At 40.6% G+C, this 25,573-nt stretch overlaps 1 long non-coding RNA gene and 1 pseudogene across 1 annotated transcript in view; one reads left to right on the plus strand and one right to left on the minus strand.

The window, feature by feature from the left end:
- LOC134736764 (uncharacterized) overlaps positions 1 to 25,573 on the plus strand; it is a 210,321-nt gene that overhangs the window by 73,099 nt on the left and 111,649 nt on the right. The gene's annotated exons all lie outside the window — the stretch shown is intronic.
- On the minus strand, positions 583 to 6,457 carry LOC134736742 (polyadenylate-binding protein 4-like; annotated as a pseudogene).

The raw sequence follows: 25,573 nt of genomic DNA on the forward strand, positions 1-25,573 counted from the left end.
CCTCAGCCTCCCAAAGTGCTGGGATTACAGATGTGAGCCACCGCACCCAGCTAGAGATTGGGTTCCTAAGGATACCCAGTGTAATGTGAGAAAGGTGGATGCTTATAAATTTAGAATAAGTTTGTACAGTGCTAAGGATTAAGGAATAAGAACCTGTGGTTCCCCTAGGCCTGCTTTTTTCACTACTCCTTGCCTTTCCTCTGCTCTGTCTTCAGCCATGGATGGTTAGGAGGAGGGGACATCTGCAGGCTGCATCTCCCAGACCTCCTGTCATCTGGCTTTTAGATGAATTCAGCCAATGGCAGGCACTGACAAGAGAAAGGAAGGAGATGCCAGGGCATTTTTCTCCCCTTTTAACTGGTTCAGGCAGGTCTCCAGTAGCAAGGCTGTCCCTCCACAGTTCTTTTTTTTTTTTTTTTTTAATGGAGATTTTTTTTCTTTATTGAGAAACATAAGACTTGGGTACATCAAATAAAACCAATTTCTGGGGGAAAAAATCAAAACCCACAATAGAAAAAAAAAAAAAATGTTAACACTGTCTGGGCCACAGCAGAACCCAGAGAACATATTCGTATCATTGAAAAATTCTAGGCACTCCACGATTGACCTTTTGATACAAAATGACCTATTAGATTAGCAATTTGTAGTTCTTGGTGTTGAGGTCTATAGGACAAGCTAGGAAGTCTTCAAACCTTGAGCTGAATTCCATGCGGGGTTATTTGGCGTTTGAATCGGTTTTTCCTTGTCTAAGAGGTAGCAGCAGCAACAGCGCCCACCTTCCGGGCAGCTTCTTTCTTGGCATGATGAGCCTGTAGAACTGCTACAGCTTCATCCACCTTGGAGCGGAGAGACTCGGGGGACTCTCACATGTGCAGCAGCTCAGAGTTGTCGATCTCCAGCAGCATTCCCGTATCTTCCCAGCCAGGTTTGAATGCATTGTTTGGATGAGTGGGAACAAGCGTTCTCCCAGCATCTGCTTCTGTTCCTTGCGGGGGTGCTGCAGCCAACATGGAGGCAGTCAGTGGCTTCTGCCCCTCCACATGGACCGCAGGCTGGGATGCCTGCAGAGGCTGTATGGCAGGATGAGGGCTGCGGACACAGGAGGCGTATTTGTAGGGGGCAACATCCTGGGGAGCAGCAGCGGCAACAACAGCGCGCAGCGCTAAATTCTGCACAGCTGTGGGAACGCCTCCAGATTGGCAGCTGTCAGTCAGCCCTTGCTGGGCGGCACCAGCCCCACCAAAGTCCATAGCCAAGCAAGACCACAGTTCTTTAGGATGAACTCAGCGCCAGGGATATGGGAGCACCACATCATCCCTTCTCTACTCCAGCCTCAGGATGTTGGCGACATCCTGATGTTAGTAATTCCTGAATTGCCTCATCGCTCCCTATTTGGTTTCTGAGATCCTTTACTACCTCTGAAAGCTGAATCCAATTCCCCCTGCTTTGAACACTTGGAGTTACTTTTGTTTTCTTAGTCCTGGCGTCAATGATATGGTCAACAATAACAAATAAAGGAAAGAGTGCTGCTGGAATAATTGTTCTAATCTGCAAAATGAATGACTGGTGGAAAGATGATTTTTCATTTTTGAAATTCAAAGATTCTATAAATGACATTTTCTAAAGTGCTGTCGAAGGGTCATCTGCTTCAGAATTCCTAGAAAAGCTGATTCAAGATGCATGTTCCTGAACTCATCTTTAACCTGCTAACTCAGAATCTCTAGGGTATGGCAGGGGATTGTGCAATATCAACCTACTGCCTATAAGATTCTTTTTGAAAAATGAAGTTTGAAATAAAATGGTCTACCCTATTTGAGCTTCTTGGGAATGTTTTGAAGAGAAGTGACACAATGTGCATTAAGGTATCCTGATGGATTTTCCATGTACTTTATTTCAAGAAATGTCACCTGTCAAATCAATAAATTTAGATGAGTTTGGTTAATTTTTAAAATGTCACATTGTATGAAACTTCCAAAAGTAAACTACGTCCTAAGCAGTGGTAAATATGTTGCACTTACCACTAAGAAATTTCATAATCTACAAAATAGTGAATACATAAATATAAAACTATGTACAAGCCAGATGAGTTGGCACACCCCTATATTCCTAGCTACTCAGAAGGCTGAGGTGGGAGGATCACTTGAGCTCAGGAGTTCAAAGCCAGCCTGGAGCTAGCTGCAGTGGCTCATGCTTGTAATCCCAGCACTTTGGGAGGCTGAAGCGGGCAGATCACCTGAGCTCAGGAGTTTGAGAGCAGTGGGGGCAACATGGAGAAACCCCGTCTTGACAAAAAATACACAAATCACCCGGGCACAGTGGTGCATGCCTGTAGTCCCAGCTACTCAAGAGGCTGAGGCAGGAAAATCGCTTGAGCCTGGGAGGTGGAGGCTGCAGTGAGTCATGATGGTGAAACTGCACTCTAGCCTGGTAGACAGTGAGACACTGTCTCAAAACAAAACAAAACAACAACAACAACAACAACTCAGCCTGGGCAACATAGCAACACCTCGTCTCTATAAAAAACAAAACAAAACAAGAAACCAAAAAGAAAAAAAAAAAAACTATTTACAGACCAAAATTGCATGCCATTCTTGTTAAACTAATGACTGCCAAACCTGTTTTATCATATCCTGAAAAAACTTAACTTATGTAAAGGGTAGTAAGTATTTTAAATACATTTCCAATCAAGATAAGTTTTAATACATTACTTAAAATATTCAATGTGCAACACTTTGAAGAGAAACTAAATAGGTCGGGTGCTTCAGTGATAAAATATTTTCTTAGCCTAGGTTTCAGCAAAAAAGCAAAGCTTGAGGCAAGCACTGAGTGCAAGTAGTTTTTTGGTGGTGGTTGGGGGGCGGTGGATTGGGGGGAAGTGAACTCAAAGTGGAGAAGCAGGAAAATGGGAAAAGAGGAAGCCAGTCCAAGAGTGCTATAAAGTTGATTGTGACTACGGGCAACTGAGGCTGGATCCCACCGGGCATACTTCAATGAGTCAAATAGAGTCAGTGCACTTCAAAATCGCCCTCCAGTTACACAGAAGAGGGAGCATTTATCCCTCAGTTCTTTTCCTTCATTGGTCAGTGGTTACCCCATGTTATGTTGACTTGTAACACTTCCAGGCATGCGTATAGGTTAGTCCCTGAATGGGACTTTGCAGCTAATCTCTGCAGTGATGGCAAAGTAATTCTCGTAAAACAAGAAAAGAAAGAAAGAGAGAAAGAACAGAAAAAAGACACACAGTAGAGCTGAGACAAGCTGCTGATAGGATATACCTGCAAATACCGGGTTACAGTAATAATGGCTTCTGTAAGAAAGTGGGCAAAAAAAATGAAATACAGCCTAAGGGGAATCTGATATACCTTTTAAAAGATTTTTAATAATTATCAGAAATGACTCCAGGCAAAGGGGTGTGGGTTTTTTCAAATGCATGAATTATAAATATTTTATTTCAAGAAATGGTTTTTGTATTTTTAGTCTAGATTCTGTTTATGCCCCATCTCTTCTCCTTCTGGCCTGATGGGAAACATTTGTCCCTTTGTAGTTAACATGCAAAACTTGGAAAGCACCCATGAAATAAAAGCAGGTTAAAATAAATTTCCTATGACATAAAATTAACCATCAGAGCTATGTCTTAGAATTGTTTATTTGGTGGCTGGAAAGAGTCTTGTTGGACACTGAGCAGATTACGGAGTTGCCACCAAAAGGACTTCTAAGCATAGGTTGCTTTTAAATCATCCTGGTGATAATGTAAGCTATGGTATGCTGGAAGCATTTGAAAACGTTCACGATGTGTCTCCAGCTCTCTTCTCATAAGCACGGGGAGTCATTGTTTTCTTCTCTGGATGGTCTCAAAATCCTCCACAGCTGTCTCTCCCCCGCTCTCCTTCTGTGATTTTCACTGCTCCTTATCGTGTTGCCTTCTATTTTGCCATTAATATTTTTACAGAAAAAAAACACTTTTTAAAACTTTTCTATTCTTTCTGCCGGTGTAGATCCATTTTTATTGATCTATCTCCAACCTGAAATTCCTCCAGAAACTGTTTAGGCTGCCGGTGCTGGTTGGCACCTGGTTCTTGTGTATTAGTAAGAGCCTAAACTCTGGAGTTTGTCAATCCTCTGTTTGTATTTGGGCTCCACCACTTATAAACCGCATGAATCTGAAATGTGTCTTAACAATTTGAGCCTCATGTTTTCTTCTGTGAAATGGAGATGTTATTTCTCACAGAATTATTGTAAAACCCAAATGAAGTAATAGATGAAAAAGAGTAAACTCTTTGTGTCTGCATTGTGTCTGCAGCATAATATACATTTGCTAAATGATAATTAACATCATTATTCAGTGCTATCATCAATTTATGTTTTTCATCTGTATCCTTAGATGTTATCTTGAATTTAACAATAAATGTAAAGACAGAATTACTGGTAACAATAACTTGACATCAGTCTTGTCTACCGGCTTTAAACTGATGCTCTTTGAACCACAGTGCTGATAAACCCGGTGTGTAGAGACTTGTAAACAGAAACAAGTCTAATCAAGTGTTATTTAAAAACAAACCTAGATGGCAGAAACAATTCTTCAGTGAAGCCTTCAAGCAACACCTCCAGACTTCTGACACACCTGGGAAGCAGTGCTGTAGAGCTGACCTACCTTGAATGAGACCTTTAAATGTGAATAGTTTTTATTGACTTTCTCAGAGTCACAAATAGCAGTAGATTTTGTTGCTGCACTTGCAATCATGTAAAAAAATTACAAGTTTCATACGTGGACAGTGAGGAAATGATTCTTGGTCTTACTTCGTGCTCTTCAATCCCACCCAAAGTGCAGTCAACACCACACAGTAAAAGAACAACATTTTACTCAAGTTTGTGGCTCAGACAGGTGACCTGAAGACCAAAAGCAAAAGAAAATAAAGTTGATTTTTGAAATCTAACTGTTAACCACACTGGCATGTGTGAATTAGCTTCTGGAGTGAACCAGAAACTTTTCTGCAAATATGAGGACAAAGAGTTTGGGAACTCCTCAAACACTTATTAAGACTATCTTGGTTGTGATATCAGGAAGGTGGGATAGGACTAGGATTGGAATGGGGCAAGTAGAAACCTAACTAATGGCCTTTGACTATTTGGAGAGACTCTATACACACAGAAAAGGCTGCTCAGCTTGAAACATGAGAAAAGGAATTCAGGGAGCCAGAATTTCACAGGGTTTATCTAAAGACCGCCCAGGAGAAAAGCTCACTGGCTATAATAAGCACAAGACTGTCATCATAAAGATGCTTTCTGCCGAGGAGCAGGGCTAACCTGATCTTCATGGGTACATGATACCATCATGGAATTCTTAGGAGATGACTTTTTGAAACTGGCCCTCAAGAATTGCTTGCAGGCATAGTTATGTTTAGACCTGAGGTCTGATTACCCCACATTAAGAAATGAAGTCTTGATGTTTTTTGTAATAGTTCGTATAGCAATCTTAACACTGGCAGTCTACTTTTTTTTTCTGAGACAGCATCTTGCTCTGTCACCAAGCTGGAGTGCAGTGGCACAATCTCAGCTCACTGCAACCTCTGCCTCCTGGGTTCAAGCAATTCTCCTGCCTCAGCCTCACAAGCAGCTGGGATTACAGGCATGTGCCACCATGCCCAGCTAATTTTTGTATTTTTAGTAGAGGCAGGGTTTCACCATGTTGGCCCGGCTGGTCTCAAACTCCTGGCCTCAGGAGATCCACCTGCCTCAGCCTTCCAAAATTCTGGGATTATAGGCATGAGCTACCACGCCCGGCCGAAGGTGGGGGCCTTCTTGCCCAACCAATTTTGTCCTTTACGTTACTGGCCCAGATGATTCGAAGAACGAAGATAGCTATTGGCCTCATCTCTCTCTATCTCTCTGTCCTACCCCACCACCCCTTCTTACCCTCTCTCCCTCTCTTCCCCTGTTCACCACTAGGAGCATAACAAGCCTGCTCTTCCTGAATCAGGGTGACCTCTGTGTACTGTAAGGATGCAACTCCTTCAAGATTGGCTGGGCTACCCAGGCTCTGATCACAGGCTTCCTCCACCAGTGAGCCAGCCTGCCAGTCAGTCATTCACGAAACATATATTTAGAATATGCCGTGTGCCAGATAATGATAAAAAAAAAATAAAAGAAGAAGGAATAAACTTGATCTTCCTCTTTGGTAATATGCAATTTATCTTTCAGATTTTTCGAAGGTTGATTCTCTAACTGCAGGTCAACTCTCCTTCAAGACTGTTGACTCCCTGGTTTTCCTTCTTGACTCACTGCTCAGGAGACTGCCCTTTTATTGATAATTCTGCTCCACTTCTGCTTTCAACCTGCGTATTCTTCATGAGGAACCTACTTGATCCTTGATCCTATACCCACCACTTCTCCACTGGGTCTCCCTTTTCTTAGATTCATCTGTTTCCATTAGCAGCCACATTCCTCCAGACACTGCCATCGCTATGACACTAATTTGGCTTGCCTTCTGGCAACTGAGCTATTATGCCTCTTAATACAGTCGTCCCATCTACTCCCTGAGGAGTGCCTGGGCAAGCCTGGTGTTCTGGGGACCTGGTTGCAGAATCGTATTAGCGGACAACCTTTCTATTGCTTTCTGATGCTACTGCAGATAGTGATGATGGTACCAGCATGCACACTTGTCAACATGATCACATTCAGTCCCACAACAGCAACAACAGAAAGGAGGTGAGGATATCATTCACACGTTAGCAAACAGAAGACTTAGCTCCCCAAAGCAAAGTAGTTTGCCCTATGTCACCAAGTGGAAAGTGGCAGGGATAGCTTTATCTGTTCCGGAAACCCAGGCTGTTTCTCAGGAATATCTCCACTATGCTGTATTGCTTCCCTTGCAACTCCGTTCGAGTCTCCTGACTCCTAAAAATCCAGAAACATGTCTCCAAGCAAAGCTAAATCAGTGCAGTATCAGAGAAAATGGTACAAGTTAGTCATTGTCTGTGAAAACTCTTTCTAAACTCAAATACCATTTACGATTTCCTCTCTCTCTTCTAAAATAGATAATTCACATTTATTTAGCATTTTTGCCTAAGTTAGCTCTTTGCTGATCATACTGGGGAAATGGCACCCTATTATTTGGGCCATCTTATCCAGCTGAACATTCATACATACTGGAATATAAAATCTTTGTGTAAAAAATAAAAGCAGTATCTCGTGAATAATTTCTTTACTGAGTACATGTAAAAAATACCATCATGTAGAAATGACAGTATTTTGTATCTACTGGGTTAATTATGTTATTAAAATGCAATCACTCTTGTAATGTGGCTACTAGCCAATCGTAAATTACATACACGGCTCACCTTATATTTCTGATGGACAGCGCTGGCCACTATAATCATAGCAATATCAGTTCAATCCATCAGCTTTGAGGTGAATTGTTCTACCTAGAGTGTATCATATTCTATTCTGTGAGACGGACAAATGCTATCCTTTTTTATTTCTGGAATTTATTTCTAGCATTGGGTCTTCATGAAATTATGTCCTTTGAGAATGGTATGCAGTTCTGTGGTGGGGGATGCCCAGGCAAATCTGTAAAGGTCAGTCTTATGGTTCAGCATTGGGACTTGCTTACAACAGCCCATTGTCTAAGCCAGACTTGGGCTCTCTTATGTGCTTGCATTTGTAGCGGCAATTATGGTTTCCAGGGTCAGACACTTTCAGGCAGTTAATAACCAGTTTGACTAAAGGTCCATCAGCTTCCTAGCCATTCATTAAATCCTAAGAAATGCCTTACCCCAAGGTCAATACTGCTTAGCTCAGTCATACTTTATGATTGAAAGAATGCTTTCCTCTTCCATTGTCAATAGTATTGATTGGCAGTTCTTTGGGTGGCCTGGTCATTTTTATTTGTCCCCCTTTGTTTTCAACTGTTAAAGAGATGACATCATCTTTTCTCTGACAATATGGAATTATTGCAATGCTGAAAGCTGAGTACAAGGAGGACCACTGTCAAACTTTAGACCTCACCTCTTCATTATTATTGCAGAGTGACTCACAGGGGAAAGGAAATTCAGAGGAACAAGGGGGCCCATGCCATAAACTCTACAAATCACCAGGCTGATAAACCACCATCTTTACCACCAGTCACAATGCTCCCATTAGACTCAAACAGAAGAGTAGGTATGACTAATTCTTCCCTTTGCCCGCCAAAAATAAATCACAGCACTGAGCTGGAATGAGACACAGACTTTTCCAGGATGAAGAGTTGAGTTGGAGGCTGAGACATAGGAAACATTTTGAAAAGGAGCCAGGCAGCTTGAGCAGAGGATTGCTGAACACGCTCCCCAGACCAGATCCTTCATGAAAGCTGGGTTGTTAGAAGCAGCTGCCGGGACTTGCAGGATATGGTGGCAGGTACAGCATTTTACTAGACATGAAATATGTATTGTCCGTGTCAAAAGGTTATTCCTTAATCCATTTACATAAGCCTCTGTCCTTCAAAGACTTTTACAAATTGTTCATGTTCAGCGATCATTCCAGTTCTTCCCAAAAGCCATATATCTAAAATTCACAGCAGCTTATGTACAAATATTTTGTTTGCATCTGATTCACTGACGTTCAACTGCATGACGCAAGGCAAGCAGTGCCCAGGATGTAAAAGGTAGCAGAAAGAACCTGGATATTGGGATCGGGCAGATTGAACTATAACATTTTATTTTTAATTTTGGATTTCTCATCTGTAAAATGGGAGCATTTATATGATTTGGTAGAATAAAATGTATAAAAGATCTATTGCAGTGCTAGTACCAAGTAACTATCATCATAATGATTGGGGTTAGTCCACAGTAGAACGAAATGGCTGAAGCTTTTCATTATTTTTGGTAAGAATCAATACATTTATCAAGCCAGAACAATGACTTAACACTGTTCTAGGAGTTACCTCCAAATCATGACTGGTTATTTGGAAACACCAAAAAATGATTTTCTTTTATGATTAAAATTATTATTGTACTTATCTAATCCTGACATTTTGGAATAATGTGGTATAATTTAGCATCAAAGATCTAGTTTAGAAAAGTCATTAGGAAGATGATGAAGATTTAATTCATGTAAAACTTCTTGGTGTTCACTTAGCTCATGCTTCAATTTCATAATATACAGCCTATCACTGTGGGATGGACATCTGTCCTTTATACAGGTTGGAGAAGACAGAAATGAAAACAATACATTCTGGAGTGACAGCTCCTTGCATATAAATCCTAGTTCTATCCCTTAACTATTGTGTGACCCGTGGTAAGCACCTCTCTGTACCTCGGATCCCTGACATATAAAAGAGAATAATGGTCCCAAAGAGATATTTGCACACCGATGTTCACAGCAGCATTATTCACAATAGCCTAAAGAGGGAAGCAACCCAAATGTCTATGGAGAAATGATTGGATAGACAAAATATGGCATATATACAATGAAATAGTATTCTGCCTTAAAAAAGAAAATTCTGACATATGCTACAACATTGACGAACCTGGAGGACATTATGCTAAGTGAAATAAACCAGTTACAAAGGACTAATACTTGATGATCCCTCCTACATGAGGTATCTAGAGTAATCAAATTCATAGAGACGGCAAAGCACGGTGGCTCACGCCTGTAATCCCAACACTTTGGGAGGCCGAGGCAGGCGGATCACAAGGTCAGGAGTTTGAGACCAGCCTGGCCAATATGGTGAAGCCCCGTCCCTACTAAAAATACAAAAATTAGCCAGGCGTGGTGGTGCACATCTGTATTCCCAGCTACTCAGGAGGCTGAGGCAGGAGAATCCCTTAAACCCGGGAGACGGAGGTTGCAGTGAGCCAAGATTGCGCCACTGCACTCCAGCCTGGGTGGCAGAGCGAGACGCTGTCAAAAAAAATAAGAAAAAAAAAATTCATAGAGATAGAAAGTAGAATGGTGGTTGCCATGATCTGGTGGGAGGGAAGAGTGGGAAGTTGTTTAATGGGTACATAGTATCAATTTTGCAAGACAAAAGGAGTTATGGAGATGGTTGGAGGTGATGTTTGTACAACTATGTGATTGTACTTAATACCACTGAACTGCACACCTAAGAATAGCTAAGACGGTAAATATTATGTTATGTTTACTTTACCACAACTTTAAAAATTAAAATAAAAAGCTGAATAACCATATAAATTTCTTTACTTTTTTGTTGTTGTGTTGATTAAATGGAGTAGTGTCTTCCATAATTTAGCCCAGTGCTGGGCACATACATACCAGCCCAATAAAGTGTAGGTATCAAAAAATACAAAAATAAAAACAAAACACCAAAAACTAGCTATGGATATTTTTTGGATTCATAACTCTTGGCTCTGAGCTAAGACTGTTAAGGCTGAACACAAGCTTAAAGTGTTCCCCAAACCTGGAGTGAGACAGCAGTTAGGGGCAAGCCATGGTGAAGTCCTCAGCAAGACAACACTCCATCTGAGCCAAGGTGAGTGTGTGTTTCTTACAGTTCAGACAGAATGCAAAATAGCAAGTGGTGACAAAGAGGACAAGCAAGGTGCCTTAGGACATGCCTGAGGGGAAAGGTCAGAAAGAAGTCTTCTGGATGGTGTCCCACTGTGGCGGGAGGTTGCTGGGTGTGCCTGAAGTCCAGTCCTCAGAACACAGCCCCTGACACTCAACCAGGCAGTTAATTTCCCTCATTATAAATGCCCTTCACAGTCCTTCACTCACTTGGATATGTCTTTTCCCTGAAACTAAGAAGCTTGGCAAATTTGCTCTTTTTCATAAAACATGGTGCCACTAGGAATATTTAAAAAAAAAAAAAAAAGAATGTTTCCTAAGCAGTTGAGATGGTTGAGTACCTGTCAGTTTTGCAGGGGTCATCTCACACCAGGATATGCCCAAGCCCAGTTGAGGCTACCTAAGGTCGGGCAGCAGGAATCTTTCTCAAGGGGCTGGGTTAATTTGCTCTTTCAGCTCACTTGCACCATCCCTGCAAATCTGGCCACGCTTCTTCCTACTGATCTAAAATATTCCAGTTTTTAATTAGTTCCAGGCCAGTCAATGCGACTGCCCCATCTGCACAATGCATTTGTGCCAATTCAAAGTCTGAAGCCGATGAACTAATATAGCCAACTGAAGACCTGTTGAAGGAGGCAAATGGAGCCGTGGTGCTGCTGGAAAATTTGCCTGGAGTGCCTGCCAGCCCCTGCGGCCCTTTCCAAGCCAGGCCTGAACCACAGGCCTGTTATGAAAGGACTAATGAATTCAGCCCTTGCCTCTCCAGAAACCAACGGGTAATTAAAGCATGGGATGCAAATTCCCCACAATATGGGGGATGTGTCTTATGATCTATAACATTATTGGCCCAGCACATGTTAACGGAAGTCATGAGCAAAATCCACCAAGGCCCAGCAGGATGGAGAAAAAAATTAATACAGGTACAGTTCCTTCTAAATATGTAGCCTCATTTGCCCCTGAAATACAGAGCCAAGCCATTTGAGTCTACAGCTCCGTTTCATCCTTTGCTTCTGCATTGGATAGCTTTAGGGAATTTTACATCCAAAATTGTCTCTTGATAGTATTGCTTTGCATTTCTCAATGATGAAAAGGAAAAAAATTCATATATCATATATATGTATAATGTATGCTAGTGTATATGTGTGTGTATAGATATAATTTGAGTTTGAATTAACATATTAAAATTCTGTATGTTTCTTCATATTACATTTTAATACAACACTAATGTGTAAATCATAACCCCCAAAATAAAATAATATGCGTCTGGTAAAATTTCTCGTGTCAACCAGGATTATGTTTGTTACAATTCAATTCAGGTTTAATTAGACACATGGTGAATGTTAAACTTTCTCATTTGAAGTGCTCTCTAAAAACATACTTTTCATTCATTCATTCATTCATTCATCCATTTGATGTATATTTCTTGAGTATGTGTAGCCACTATGTGTCAGGCTAAACCTACTATTTAGCAGTGAACAATAAAAAATTCATAGATGAAACTCCCTCCTTCATGGAACTTATATTGTCATGATATTACTTACCTTCCATTTATTTTCTTTTTAAAAAAAGAAAATAAATGTATCCCAAATACTTAAGATTCTCAAGTGATTATTGCTAATTGTTATATGGTCATCATTTCTCTTAGCTTTTAAATCATATTTACAAACTCGGTGGGTGATCTTTGACCTTGACAGTTTCCTCAATGTCATTGTCATATCACAGTGGAAATGGCATTGACCCCACACCTCTGCCATCCTGCAACTCAGTGACCAATCCCACAAAGACCCTCTGGGGCTCATAATGGTTGGATCACACTTTTCATTCAGGAAGTATATGCTTTCCCGGCCTGGCATGGGTACAAATTTTGGTTGAGATAGTAGGAAAAAGCACGGTCATTTTCACTGAACTGAATTAAAAAAGCAGTCACAAGATGGTTGGGTGCAAATCCCTCTCAGGGGAAAAAATGAAACAGAGACTCCTTGTGTCCCAGTAACACTGGTGCGCCAACATCAAGGTCTCATGTGAGGTTGGCCGTACTCCCGTTCTCCTCTCACTGGCTCTTCAGCATCCTGCTGGATTGCTCCTGACACTGCTCCAGCCCAGGTTTAAGGAGGAAAATGTCACATTACACGCCTGAGGATTTCTCCCGGCAACCTTCTGCTCCATACTACACCACAGTCTTATTTCCCAGTGTACAACCTAATCCCTACTCTTGCAACTTCCCGAGTAGCTTCTCCCAAGCCCTGGATGTCTGGTCACTGAAGAAGAATGTCATTACAGAGCAGGAAGAGTTTATCACAGAGGATCAGGTAGAAGGACAGAAATGTTTTGCTATGTGTCTGTTAGAAATTCTTCTTTACCAAGACAGTAAAAAACAAAAAGAAAACTGGGAAGCAGAAGATCTGGCTTCACCTAGTCAGAATGAGCTAGACTTACCTATGACCTGCAGTGTTGACCAGGCCTGTCAGTTAAAACTAAACACATTTCACAGTGGCAGCCAGCCAAAAACATAAATTCTGCCAAAAACTAAACACTGCACAAGGTCTGCCTAGTTTCAAAACATCTATGCCAACCCCACAATACACAGTGTGTTGTGAGTGTGATTTTGCAGAACCGCTGCAGGGACAGTCTGAAGGAAGGGGGTCAGCTCTGAAGGCCACTAGCTCTCTAGGTTTGGGGAAGGGTCTTGGGAATTCTCTTTACCTCCTATGACATAATAAAAGCCAAGTGTGGGGGTAATGTCTATTAAAAAGGTTCATTTGATTTGGTCATATACCCACTAAATATCTTTAAGAAAGGAAGTTTTCAGAGAGCCCCAGGGGAAGCCTGAGTAGTCTTTGTGGGTCACCTCTTTAAGACAGTTGAGGTTGCAAGTAAAAGCAAAGTGCACCATTGTAAGAAGGCGTAGCTTCAGGAAATAAGGACTATTGTTTTGTCTTATTGCTTATTTTAAAATTGGATGAGTCTTAGAAAATATAACGGCATCAGACTTGGGGATTTTGCATCCCAGGCTAGGAGAGGCATGATGACATTTGGGAACCACATGGATAAATCTAATGGCTTGAGAGCGTGAGAATCCATAAATAAAGGGCATACATTGTCTAAGAATATAAATACATGTGCATATTTTACTGCCTTTGTTTAACAAATATATTTGAGAGATTTCTGTGTGCTGGGTCCTGAGGGTAAAACAATGAACGGTTCTCTCCGAGCACTTAAAAATTTTCTGGGAGACTGAGACAAGCAAGTAGGTAGCTGTGGAGGGTGGGGTGAGTGCTAGCAAAGGGACAAGTACAGAGCTCTGTTGGGGTGGAGAGGAGGGACATCTTACTCCATCATAGGGGAGCAGGGAGTCAAAGAAATCAAAGGACTTTCTGGAAGGATATGAAGGACTATGGGAGTCAATTTAACGGAGAAAAAAGAAAGAATTAATAGTGAGCTTATTGGCCGGGCGCAGTGGCTCATGCCTGTAATCCCAGCACTTTGGGAGGCCGAGGCGGGTGGATCACCTGAGGTCGGGAGTTCGAGACCAGCCTGACCAACATGGAGAAACACCGTCTCTACTAAAAATACAAAATTAGCCAGGCATGGTGGCACATGCCTGTAATCCCAGCTACTAGGGAGGCTGAGGCAGGAGAATGGCTTGAACCTGGGAGGCGGAGGTTGCAGTGAGCCGAGGTCGCGCCACTGCACTCCAGCGTAGGAGACAAGAGAGAAACTCCATCTCAAAAAAAAAAAAAAAAAAAAAAAAAAGAGCTTATTATAGTTGGATTCTCTTCAATTCCAGATTAGAATTTCAGTTTTCATGCTCATCATAGTGAAGGACCCTGCACCAAGGTCTTCTTGATGAGACATTATTATGCAGCCCCACTTCAGCTGTTTCTTTCTCACAAAGGATACTGACTTCCTTCTCCCTGCTCTGTGCCAATGACCTGAATTACCAGCCTCGGTTTGCAATTCTATTTCAAAGAGGACTTCCCTGCTACCTTCAACTCCTGTTTAAACACAACTAGCCTGGAGGAGTCTGTTCTAGTTCTCCACCCATATGAAAAGACCAATCAGAGTATCAATGCTCTTTGGTAAATATTAAAGTGGTCACATCTCTGCAAAGCATAATTTGGATCTGCTGGGCAATCTGTGAGACATCATGCCCTCCTCCACAATCCTCTATTTCAACTTCTTTCCAAAAAGCTCATGACAATCAGGTCCTATTAGGCTTTGTGATTGAAGCTATGTAAGTTAAAAGCCAGGTGTGCTGGTGTTTCTGTAGTCCAGATGCTCAGGGAGGCTGACGGAGGAGGATCACTTGAGGCCAGCAGTTTGAGGCCATAATGCACCATAACTGTGCCTGTGAGTAGCCACAGCTCTCAAGCCTGGGCAACATAGCAAGATTCCATCTCTAAAAATAAATAAATTAATTAAAAACTAAGTAAATTATGAAGCTTCATTCAGTGTTTTTTGTTGTTGTTGTTGTTGTTGTTTTTTGAGATGGAGTCTCGCTGTCGCCCAGGCTGGAGCGCAGTGGCGCAATGTCAGCTCACTGCCAGCTCTGCCTCCCGGGTTCATGCCATTCTCCTGCCTCAGCCTACCGAGTAGCTGGGACTACAGGTGCCCGCCATCATGCCCGGCTAATTTGTGTGTGTGTGTGTGTATTTTTAGCAGAGACGGGGTTTCACTAAGTTAGCCAGGATGGTCTTGATCTCCTGACCTCGTAATCCGCCCGCCTCAGCCTCTCAGGGGATTACAGGCGTGAGCCACCACGCCCGGCTCAATTCAGTGTTTGATACTTGAAGGTGATCTGGGTCAGAGAAGACTGTATGAAAAAAGAGTTTGGGGTTTTAGGGCGGTAAAGTTTACCAACTAACACCTGCGGACTTGCCCTCTCTTATTTCCCCACTAAAATGTGTGTAAGTGCACAAGAGGAGGTGCAGAAATGGCAAAATTAAAGCTGAGACTACTGACTGTGGGCTCTCTCCCTGTGGGAAGACTTTCTCCTCCTTGGTTAGGATGGCCTAACCAGGGGAGGCTGTTAACCAGGTTCTGACAACTGGAGTTACTTCAATTCCTTTGATCTTTTTTAAAAGTTAATATCTCAGGCCCGGGCCAGGCCCAGTGACTCACGCTTGTAATCTCAGCACTTTGGGAGGCTGAGGCGGGCAGATTGCTTGAGCTCTGGAGTTCGAGACCAGCCTGGCCAACATGGTGAAACCCCGTCTCTGCTGAAAATACAAAAATTATTTGGGTGTGGTAGTGGGAGCCTGTAATCCCAGCTACCCGGGAAGCTGAGGCAGGAGAATCTCTTGGAGAATCGCTTGAAGCCAGGAGGCGGAGGTTGCATTGAGCTGAGATCGTGCCATTGCACTCCAGCCTGGGCAATAAGAGCGAAACTCTGTCTTCAAAAAAAAAAAAAAAAAGGTAATATCTCAAAATATATATTTATCTTCCAATATGTCAAACAATCCTGTATGACAAAAATGCAGTATTTATTTCACCTATCTAGACCCCAAATTCATGTTCCTCAGTAGCAAACACATACAATTCTTTAGATTATTCTACTGGTATATAACCAACATGTTTGATATTTTCATTTAGAGAGATTATCTATTGTCTTCCACTAAAGACGATGAATATTTAATTGCTCTTACATTCTCCGCACCTCCAGAGTGGGGGGAAGAAGAGATACATCTTCTTCCTCTCCTCCATCATTTCCAGACTCTCAATGGAGAATTCTGTTTGTGTTATTATGATTATACATGCTACCTAATGTTCATGAACTAAATTCTGTAGTGTGCTAGGATTATATTTATTTTCTTGCACGAAACTTTGGTTTTCTGGAGATTTTTGTTTATTTATTTATTTATGTTATTTTTGAGACGAAGTTTTGCTCTTGTTGCCCAGGCTGGAGTGCAATGGCGCTATCTCTGCTCACTGCAACCTCCACCTCCCGGGTTCAAGCCGTTCTCCTGCCTCAGCCTCCTGAGTAGCTGGGATTACAGGCCTGCTCCACCATGCCTGGCTAATTTTGTATTTTTAGTAGAGATGGGGTTTCACCGCATTGGTCAAGCTAGTCGTGAACTCCCGATCTCAGATGATTCGCCTGCCTCGGCCTCCCAAAGTGCTGGGATTACAGGCATGAGCCACCGCGCCCAGCCAAGATTCTTATTTTTTGTTTGCTTGGCTTGTTATGTGTTTGGTAGCAATTCTTCTTCCACAAAAACTCTGACAGATAAGGTACAACACATCCACAGGAAGTCAGACACACCAGGTAATCTACGAGGCCCATCTCATACATGTTACTCCCAGAACCATCTCTCCTTCAGCTCCAACCTGGGCTCGCTAGGTATGCTGCTCGCTGGGTGACGAACAACACTAAACCCGGCAGCTTTACACAACATCCATTTTATCATCTCTCACGGTTCTATAGGTTGCTCAGCTGAGCAATTCTGACTAGGACACCAAGACCTCAAGACTCCCTCCATCTCATCAGGCCTCAGGTGGCTCCATGTGGTGAGCTTGGGCCTCCTCATAGAATAGCCATCTCAGGGTTATTAAAATGTTTGGCTTTCTCCAGTATTCAAAAGCCAAAGGTACCAGAATTTCTTAATGTTTGGACCTCAAAAGTCCCAGAATGTAATTTCTACCCAATTCTATTGTTCAAAACAGTCGCAAAGCTAGTCCAGTTCTAAGAGAAGAAGAAATAAGCCCCACCTCTTCCCTGAGTCATAGGAAAGCCACATTGCAAAAAAGGATGTGAGATGGGAGATTACACGATCAGCTATAGCTGTGTATCTTCTAATTCATGAAACCTCCCTCTCCCATCATTTTGATAATTTCCTTTACCATCATCTAGAGCACATTTTCCAGTGTGGTGGTCAATAGCCACCTGAAGTTATTTAAATTATTATTATTATTATTGAGATGCAGTCTCGCTCTGTTGCCAGGCTGGACTGCAGTGGCACAATCTCAGCTCACTGCAACCTCCACCTCCTGGGTTCAAGTGATTCTCCTGCCTCAGCCTCCCGAGTAGCTAGGACTACAAGCGCATGCCACCACGCCCAGTTAATTTTTGTATTTTTAGGAGATACGGTGTTTCACCATGTTGGTCAGGATTGTCTCGGTCTCCTGACCTCGTGATCCACCCTCCTCAGCCTCCCAAAGTGCTGGGATTACAGGTGTGAGCCCCCGCGCCCGGCCAGAAGATGTCTTCATCTCTTCTGTGATAGAATCATTATTCACTTGGTCCCACATCTTTCTTTTTATAGTTTTATTCCTTTACCTTAGTGGAACATACCCATAAGTATATTTCCAAGAAATGGCATATAGGTATCAATGTTTCAGATGTTATATGCCTGTATATGTCTTTACTATTCTTATATTAATTAAAAATGTTAAATTTTTATGTTAGCTTCAGGGGTACATGTGAAGGTTTGTTACATAGATAAACTCATGTCACAGGGGTTTGTTGTACAGATTATTTTGTCACCTAGGTATTAAGCCCAGTACCCAATAGTTACCTTTTCTGCTCTTCTCTCTCCTTCCACCCTCCTCCACCTCAGTGTCTGTTGTGTCCTTTTTTGCATGTATAATAAGTAAGAACGTGTGGTATTTGGTTTTCTGCTCCTGCGTTAGTTTGCTAAGGATAATAGCTTCCAGCTCCATCCATGTTCCTGCAAAAGGCATGATCTCATTTTTTATGGCTGCTAGTATTCCATGGTGTATATGTACCACATTTCCTTTATCCAGTCCATCCAAGATGGGCATTTAGGTTGATTCCATGTCTTTGTTATTGTGAATATGTTGCAATGAACATTTGCCTGTATGTGTATTAACGGTAAAATGATTTATATTCCTCTGGGTATATACCCAGTAATGGGATTGCTGGGTTGAATGGTAGTTCTGCTTTTAGCTCTTTGAGAAATCACCATACTGCTTTCCGCAATGGTTGAACTAACTCACACTTCCACTAACAGTGAACAAGAGTTCTCTTTTCTCCGCAACCTCATTAACATCTGTTATTTTTTGACTTTTTAGTAATAGCCATTCTGACCAGTATGAGATGGAATTTCATTGTGATTTTTGACTTGCATTTTTGTAATGATCAATGATATCCATCAGTGATCAAAATTTTGAAAAGATTACATTTTGGGGGAAATATTTTCTCCAGGGTTTTGAAGGCATCGCTCTATTGTCTTTAAGCTTACAGTGTTGCCTTGAGAAGTTGGTAGACCTTCTGTTTCCCACCCTTTGTATGTGACTCTTCTCTATATATCTTAAAACATTTAAGATTAGGAAAATCATCTTCATTGTTCTGAAATTTTATAAGGATATGACCTGACAGTCATTTTTCACTTATGACATTGGATGCTCAGTGGGCCTTTTCAATCTGGACAGTCATGATCTTCAGTTCTAAAATGTGTTCTATATAATTTATTTTATAATTTTCTTTTCACCATTTTCATGACAGGACCCCATATGACAGCATCAATAGGTCTTTTTTCTTTGACGCAGTATGTTTCTTTAGAAAGGTGTTAAATTTATTTAACAAGTAAACATATTTAACAAGTAAATTTAACACCTTTAAAGTAAGATGCCATTGGCCTGAGGCAGTCTCCACGCCTTGAGTTTCTACTTAATGAACTGCAACCAAAGCCAGCAGACAAATGAACCAAGACCTAACTGTATTTTTTGTAACACATAGTAGGGTCTCAGCCAACTACAAGCAGCCAAGTTTAAGCCAGTCACGGGCTGTCAACTGATCAAACCATGTCCAAGGAAGACAAATGCCTAGCTGTAACCAATAAAACTATTTCTGTATAACACTTCCATTTTCAGTCTATAAATACCATTCATGTTGTGAAATGAAGCATGAAGCTCTCTGAACCACTTCTGGTTCTGGTTCTGAGTACTGCCTGATTCATGAATAGTTCTGTGCTCAAATCGACTCTGTTAATTTTTATATTATTTTATTTATTTATTTATTTATTTATTTATTTATTTATTTATTTTTTGAGACGAAGTCTCACTCTGTCACCCAGGCTGGAGCGCCGTGGTATGATCTTAGCTCACTGCAACCTCCGCCTCCCAGATTCCAGTGGTTCTCCTGCCTCAGCATCCTGAGTAGCTGGGATTACAGGCATGCACCACCACACCTGGCTAATTTTTGTATTTTGAGTAGAGACAGGGTTTCACCATGTCGGCCAGGCTGGTCTCAAACTTCTGACCTCAAGTGATCTGCCCACCTCGGCCTCTCAAAGTGCTGAGACTACAAGTGTGAGCCACCGGGCCTGGCCAATTCTGTTAAATTTAACTTGTCCAAAGTTTTCTTTGGTTTGTTTTGGCTTTTTGAATTTTGCTTTAACAAAGAATAATGCCCATACTGTCTTATTTGAAGTATGTGCTGGTCTTGCTGGCATCCTGGGAGCAGAGCAGGAGGATAGCAGTTGGATTCAATAGGTAAAATTTCGTTAATTTTTCTTCTTCTTCTTTTTTTTTAATTCTGGAGCCCTCCACACACCCCTCCCCTTTTCCCCTCTCAACCCCTTGGCCACCTTCACTTGTGCCTGATACTGCTGTGTCTAGAGCCTCCTGGGTTAAAACTCTCGATACAGAAAGTGTTGTATCTTATACAGGGAAGAAGAGGAGTAACCATCTCATTCCATGGGCTGTGAAGGAAAATGGAAAATCTCGCTGATCCTTATATACACTTCCATCAGTTTTCTTGCGTCAGGTCAACCCCACACCTTCCTTAAGTGGCACCTCAAATTCAGGACCTCTCCAAGGTTATGTACCATACACAGGCATGTAATGTTTTGGCATTCCTTCCTGCATGTACTGAGGAACTTTCTCCGCTTTGTCCGGGCAGTTGCTAGCCATCCAAAGCCAATCTCTTGGCATCTAACGGGCTTTCAGGAGGGAGTAGAGATGAGCCTAAATAAGAACTTGTTTTCTGAAGTATCTAATTTAGGATTTCTTTCCTTCCCCACCCCAACTTATATTTTTGTCTTGCCATCCATATGGAGACCAAAGTTCCAAGATACGTTAAACAAATAAAATAGGAAGAAGTTAGGAATGATATCCTTGGATATAAAGTAAGAAAGAGGCTGGGACTGGAAGAACAGATTTTGTAAAGTCTCATTTCAGATGTTGTTATTCTTCATACACCTTTTCAGCAGGAGGACAACAACAGATTAAAATGTAAAAAAAAAAAAAAAAAAGGCATGAAGAAGCTGGGCGCAGTATCTCACACCTGTAATCCCAGCACTTTGGGAGGCCGAGGCAGACAGATCACGAGGTCAGGAGGTTGAGACCATACTGGCTAACACGGTGAAATCCTGTCTCTACTAAAAATACAAAAAATTAGCTGGGCCTGGCGGCGGGCGCCTGTAGTCCCAGCTACTCAGGAGGCTGAGGCAGGAGAATGGCGTGAACCCGGGAGGCGGAGCTTGCAGTGAGCCGAGATCGCGCCACTGCACTCCAGCCTGGGCGACAGAGCGAGACTCCGTCTCAAAAAAAAAAAAAAAAAAATTAAAATTAAAAAGAAAAGCATGAATAAACTGATATAGTAAGAGGGCTAAGCAGTAGTACTTACTGATTCTTATTTTGTAGGCCAGAAGAAAAATACTGACTAAATATCTGCCAGTCTGTTGAAATTTAAAAGGGAATGTCTCCCAATATGCACTTCGGCTTAAGCAGGGACAGCACCACACTAACCAAAGGAAGACGTTAGGGACCCATTTGAAGGATGAGGATCCACATGAGGATCCAAACCCAGATGAATCTTCTGCATGTCATGTGTGTAGGCACGTGTGTGAATTCCTAGGCATACATGTTAGTTCTCCTTCACATAATCTGGTCCATTGTACAGCAGAGGTGAAAAGCTTCCCCTTTCATCTGTAAACATTGTAAAACTCTCTACCAAAAACTTCAAAAGTCCCCTAAAATTAAATATAAAGTCTGATTTTACATATGATTATAAATGCAAAAATATTAAATAAAATGCCAGAATATCAGTAGCAAAATATTTAAAAATAACCTCTGGACAACTATAACTTATACCTTGAACTGAAACATTTTTAACAACATTTATCACTAATAACGGATTATGATGTTAAATCAAAATAGACATTTGAACAAATTCACATCAATGTTTTTCTTTTTTTTTTTTTTGAGACGAAGTCTCTCTCTTGTCCCCCGGGCCGGAGTGCAATGGCACAATCTCAGCTCACTGCAACCTCCGCTTCCTGGGTTCGAGCGATTCCCCTGCCTCAGCCACCCAGGTAGCTGGGATTACAGGTGCCTGCCACCATGCCTGGCTAATTTTTGTATTTTTAGTAGAGATGGGGTTTCACCATGTGGGCCAGGCTGGTCTCAAACTCCTGACCTCAGGTGATCCACCTGCCTCAGCTTCCCAAAGTGCTGGGATTACAGGCATGAGCCACTGCACCCAGCAATTCATATCATTAAAAAATATATATATATTTAAAAATAAAAAAGAAGATGATTGATTCTAATATGATAAACAGCATACTATTTGGAATGTAGAAAAGCACCAAATAAAGTTTGATGCTTATTTGGAAAACTGAGTTTAGCTAACAGTGTTTAAAGCATATTAAATAACAGGTCAAAAGAAAACAAAGGCTCACGTCTGTAATCCCAGCACTTTGGGAGGCCGAGGCGGGTGGATCACCTGAGGTCAGGAGTTCAAGACCAGCCTGGCCAACATGGTGAAACCCCATCTCTACTAAAAATACAAAAATTACCTGGGTGTGGTGGTTGGCACCTATAATCCCAGCTACTCGGGAGGCTGAGGCAGGGGAATCGCTTGAATCAGGGAGGCAAAGGTTGCAGTGAGTCAAGATCACGCCATTGCACTCCAGCCTGGGCGACAGAGAGAGACTCCGTCTCAAAAAGAAAAAACAAACAAACAAAATTCTTATTTGCAGAGTAGCTCAGAGATTTTTATATGCTAATTATAGAATGAATTTGAATTTCAAATGTGAATTTCCAAGAAGCTATTTAATAGCCAATTTCACTATCAATCCTCCTCCCCTCCCTGCCAGCATGCTTTGAGACTCATTTTTCTCATGACAAGGGTGTTAATTCTTACTACTGTAATATGAATTAACATTGTTCTGGAAGATTCAGCCAATGCAATGTTCCATGAGGTTATGAGTATTATAATAATTTATCAATTTTTGCATGATAATAATTTATCAATTTTTGCAAGTGACTTACTTGCCTTCTCAGTAAAACTAAGTGAATCAACTAAATATTATGTATAGTGGAAAAACAATCTCTTTCCTAATAGCAAAAATAACAAAATGATACTTAGGCACAAGTTGAGCAAGACCTGGGTACAACAATAAGACACAATGTAACTTTCCCAAGAGACACAGAAGTCCTGGAGAAATAACACAATAGAATGTTACCGGATAAGAGTGATACAGAGATGTTAGTTTTCCAGAAATAATTTTAGGTTTAATATAATAAAAGTCACAACGCAATCTAGGTGGGAGTAACAGTAGAAAGGGAAATGTTTGATTATATGGCTCTAAAGAATATTTGAGGGAATAAATATTAAATAATTGCCCCTTGCTCAATCATGTAAGAAGCAAGGAAAATTGATCAGCCAATCAGATATTAAGACATCTTGTAAAGCTGCGGTCTGTAAGGTTATACTAATAAAGGAGCACATACGGAGAAAAATGAAGTAGAATTGATGGTATAGAGACAGGCTTTTTCAGTACATATACTTGTGAATATTACCTTGAAACACAATAAACCTGCTATACCAAATAATAAACTTTGCTGGGGCAACTTGTTTACTCTTGGGAAAGATTGAAGAAATTGCCCTTCCTCACCACTCAAACTAAAATCCATCAGATAGACTGAGTATTTAAATGTAAAAAGTGAAACCACACGAAATGAAAGAAAACATAGGTGAAGCTATATCTGATCTTGGAGGGAGAAGGTCTTTCTAACTGTAACACCAAAGGAAAAGGAGAAATGACATCACCGATGGGCTTGACGCTCTAGAGAGGGGAAAATTCTTTATACCAATCGACTTCTTAAGATTAAAGGATAAATACACAGTAGAAAAAACTGAAAAATACGAAGAGTGTTCATCAAAACAAATGACACATAAAGTAAATATAAATATGAATAAACTCATGACAAATTTACAAAAGTGAAAATATAAATGGTAAATATAAAAGCAAAACCCCAATGCAGTGATTATCAAAGAAATGCAAATTAAGATATAATGGTGATATGTTCACTAACAAATTAGCAAAGATTTTTAAATGCTCAGCTTTTGTAATGGAGCAATAGTATGCACAAGCCAAATACTGCTGGTGATAATATAAACTGGTATGGTTTTTTTAGAAAATAATTTAGTATCATCTATATTAAAAGTCCTGAAAAAGTTTGTGATTTTTAACCTGGTATTCCTCCTTTCGAGAATACAACCATAAGTCAAAAACATCAATGAAGAATTATGAGTGAAATGTTAATTACACTTCTTATTTATTAATAAAATTTATACGTATTAATCAAAATGGGAGGAAGATAATTACGCCAAACATGAAGTATAATCACATACTTTGTGACAGGTCCAAATAATGAAATGTCATAACAACTTTAACATGTATATTTTAAAAGAATATTATTTAATAGCATCAGAAAAGGTCATGCTAAAATGTTACATAAAGAGGCAGGGCACAAAAATGTATTGGTAGGATGATCCTGAATCATCTTCAAAGAAAACTGGAGAAAAACAAAAATATCAGTGTGATTATCAATGTGTGATTTCAAACAAATATTCAAAATTATTTTCAGTACTCCCCACCAGCATGCTTTGAGATTCATTTAATGAACTTTTATACGTTAAATGTTAGATAAACACAGGACATTCTATCATAAAATCTAGGTTAGTTGAATGCACGAATGTATTCCTCCTGCAGTTTTATTTTACTTCTGGAGAGAGCCTGGGGAGTCTACCCTGAGCTGTGTTTCTGACATGGCATTGCTGCTAGCCTAGAAGCTAAAGAATTGGATAAGAAGAGAACCTTGCCCATCCAATTTTCAAGAGACAAAAACAGAGGGACTCTAGAAAACTTTCTAGAACTAATAAAAGTACGTAAAATCAGCCATGCAAATTTAAAAGCCTACATTATATTAGTAACGTCACTTTTCTGAGACAACGGCCTAAACATAGAAAATAAGTATTTTCAGCAAGCTAGATGAACATTTGGGGATAGATCAGTGCATGATGATGCTTCTGTCATAATTTTTAAATGTTCTATCTGCTTTCTCATTAGTAAGATCTTATCATCTTTAAAAAACACAGATTTCCATCATTTGTTACATAATTCTCTTACTTTCCTTCCATAGTCAAATATTTTATAGTTTGTTGGTGGTAATTTCTGGTTGTTTGTGGTTTATTCCTTAAAAAGTTATTATTTAAGGAATCAATGTGGAAGAAAAATGTATGTGTTATTATTGCTTATGAAACTTTTGAAGTTTGAGGAAGAATCAAGCAATGGTGATGACGGTGGAACCGCCCCCTTCCTGAAATAAACAGCGATTTTAATTTTATTTAACTTGAAATAAACAGCAATTTCCTGAAATAAGCAGCAGCCATTAAGAATTGGGAAAAATTAGCCACATTATTTGGGAAAATAAATTGAGAAGCAGAACTTTTCTTGGAAGAACAGGTATTTTCGATTACTCTAATGAACCCAACCTTGGCTTTCTTATAGTAATCACCGCACGGAACATCTCTAACATCATTGACATATTCCTTGAGATCAAACTTTCTTCTTTATTTTCATTTATCTTGCTTTTAAATATATTTTTCGAAGAGAAGTTTCATCTCAATAAACTAAAGACGTGGTTCTCTTTTCTGGTTCATTTCTGTATTTTTATTTGTATGTTTCTCCTTATATGGTCCTGATCCAAACAGCTCTGAGTTTGTTCATATAGCATATAACACTCTGCTTCCAGCAAGAATTTTAGGTAGTTTACAAGACTAACAAATATATATACATATAGTTTAAAAGCTATAAAAGCAGCA

This window comes from Symphalangus syndactylus, chromosome 5 (genome assembly GCF_028878055.3).
Source record: "Symphalangus syndactylus isolate Jambi chromosome 5, NHGRI_mSymSyn1-v2.1_pri, whole genome shotgun sequence".
NCBI lineage: Eukaryota > Metazoa > Chordata > Mammalia > Primates > Hylobatidae > Symphalangus > Symphalangus syndactylus.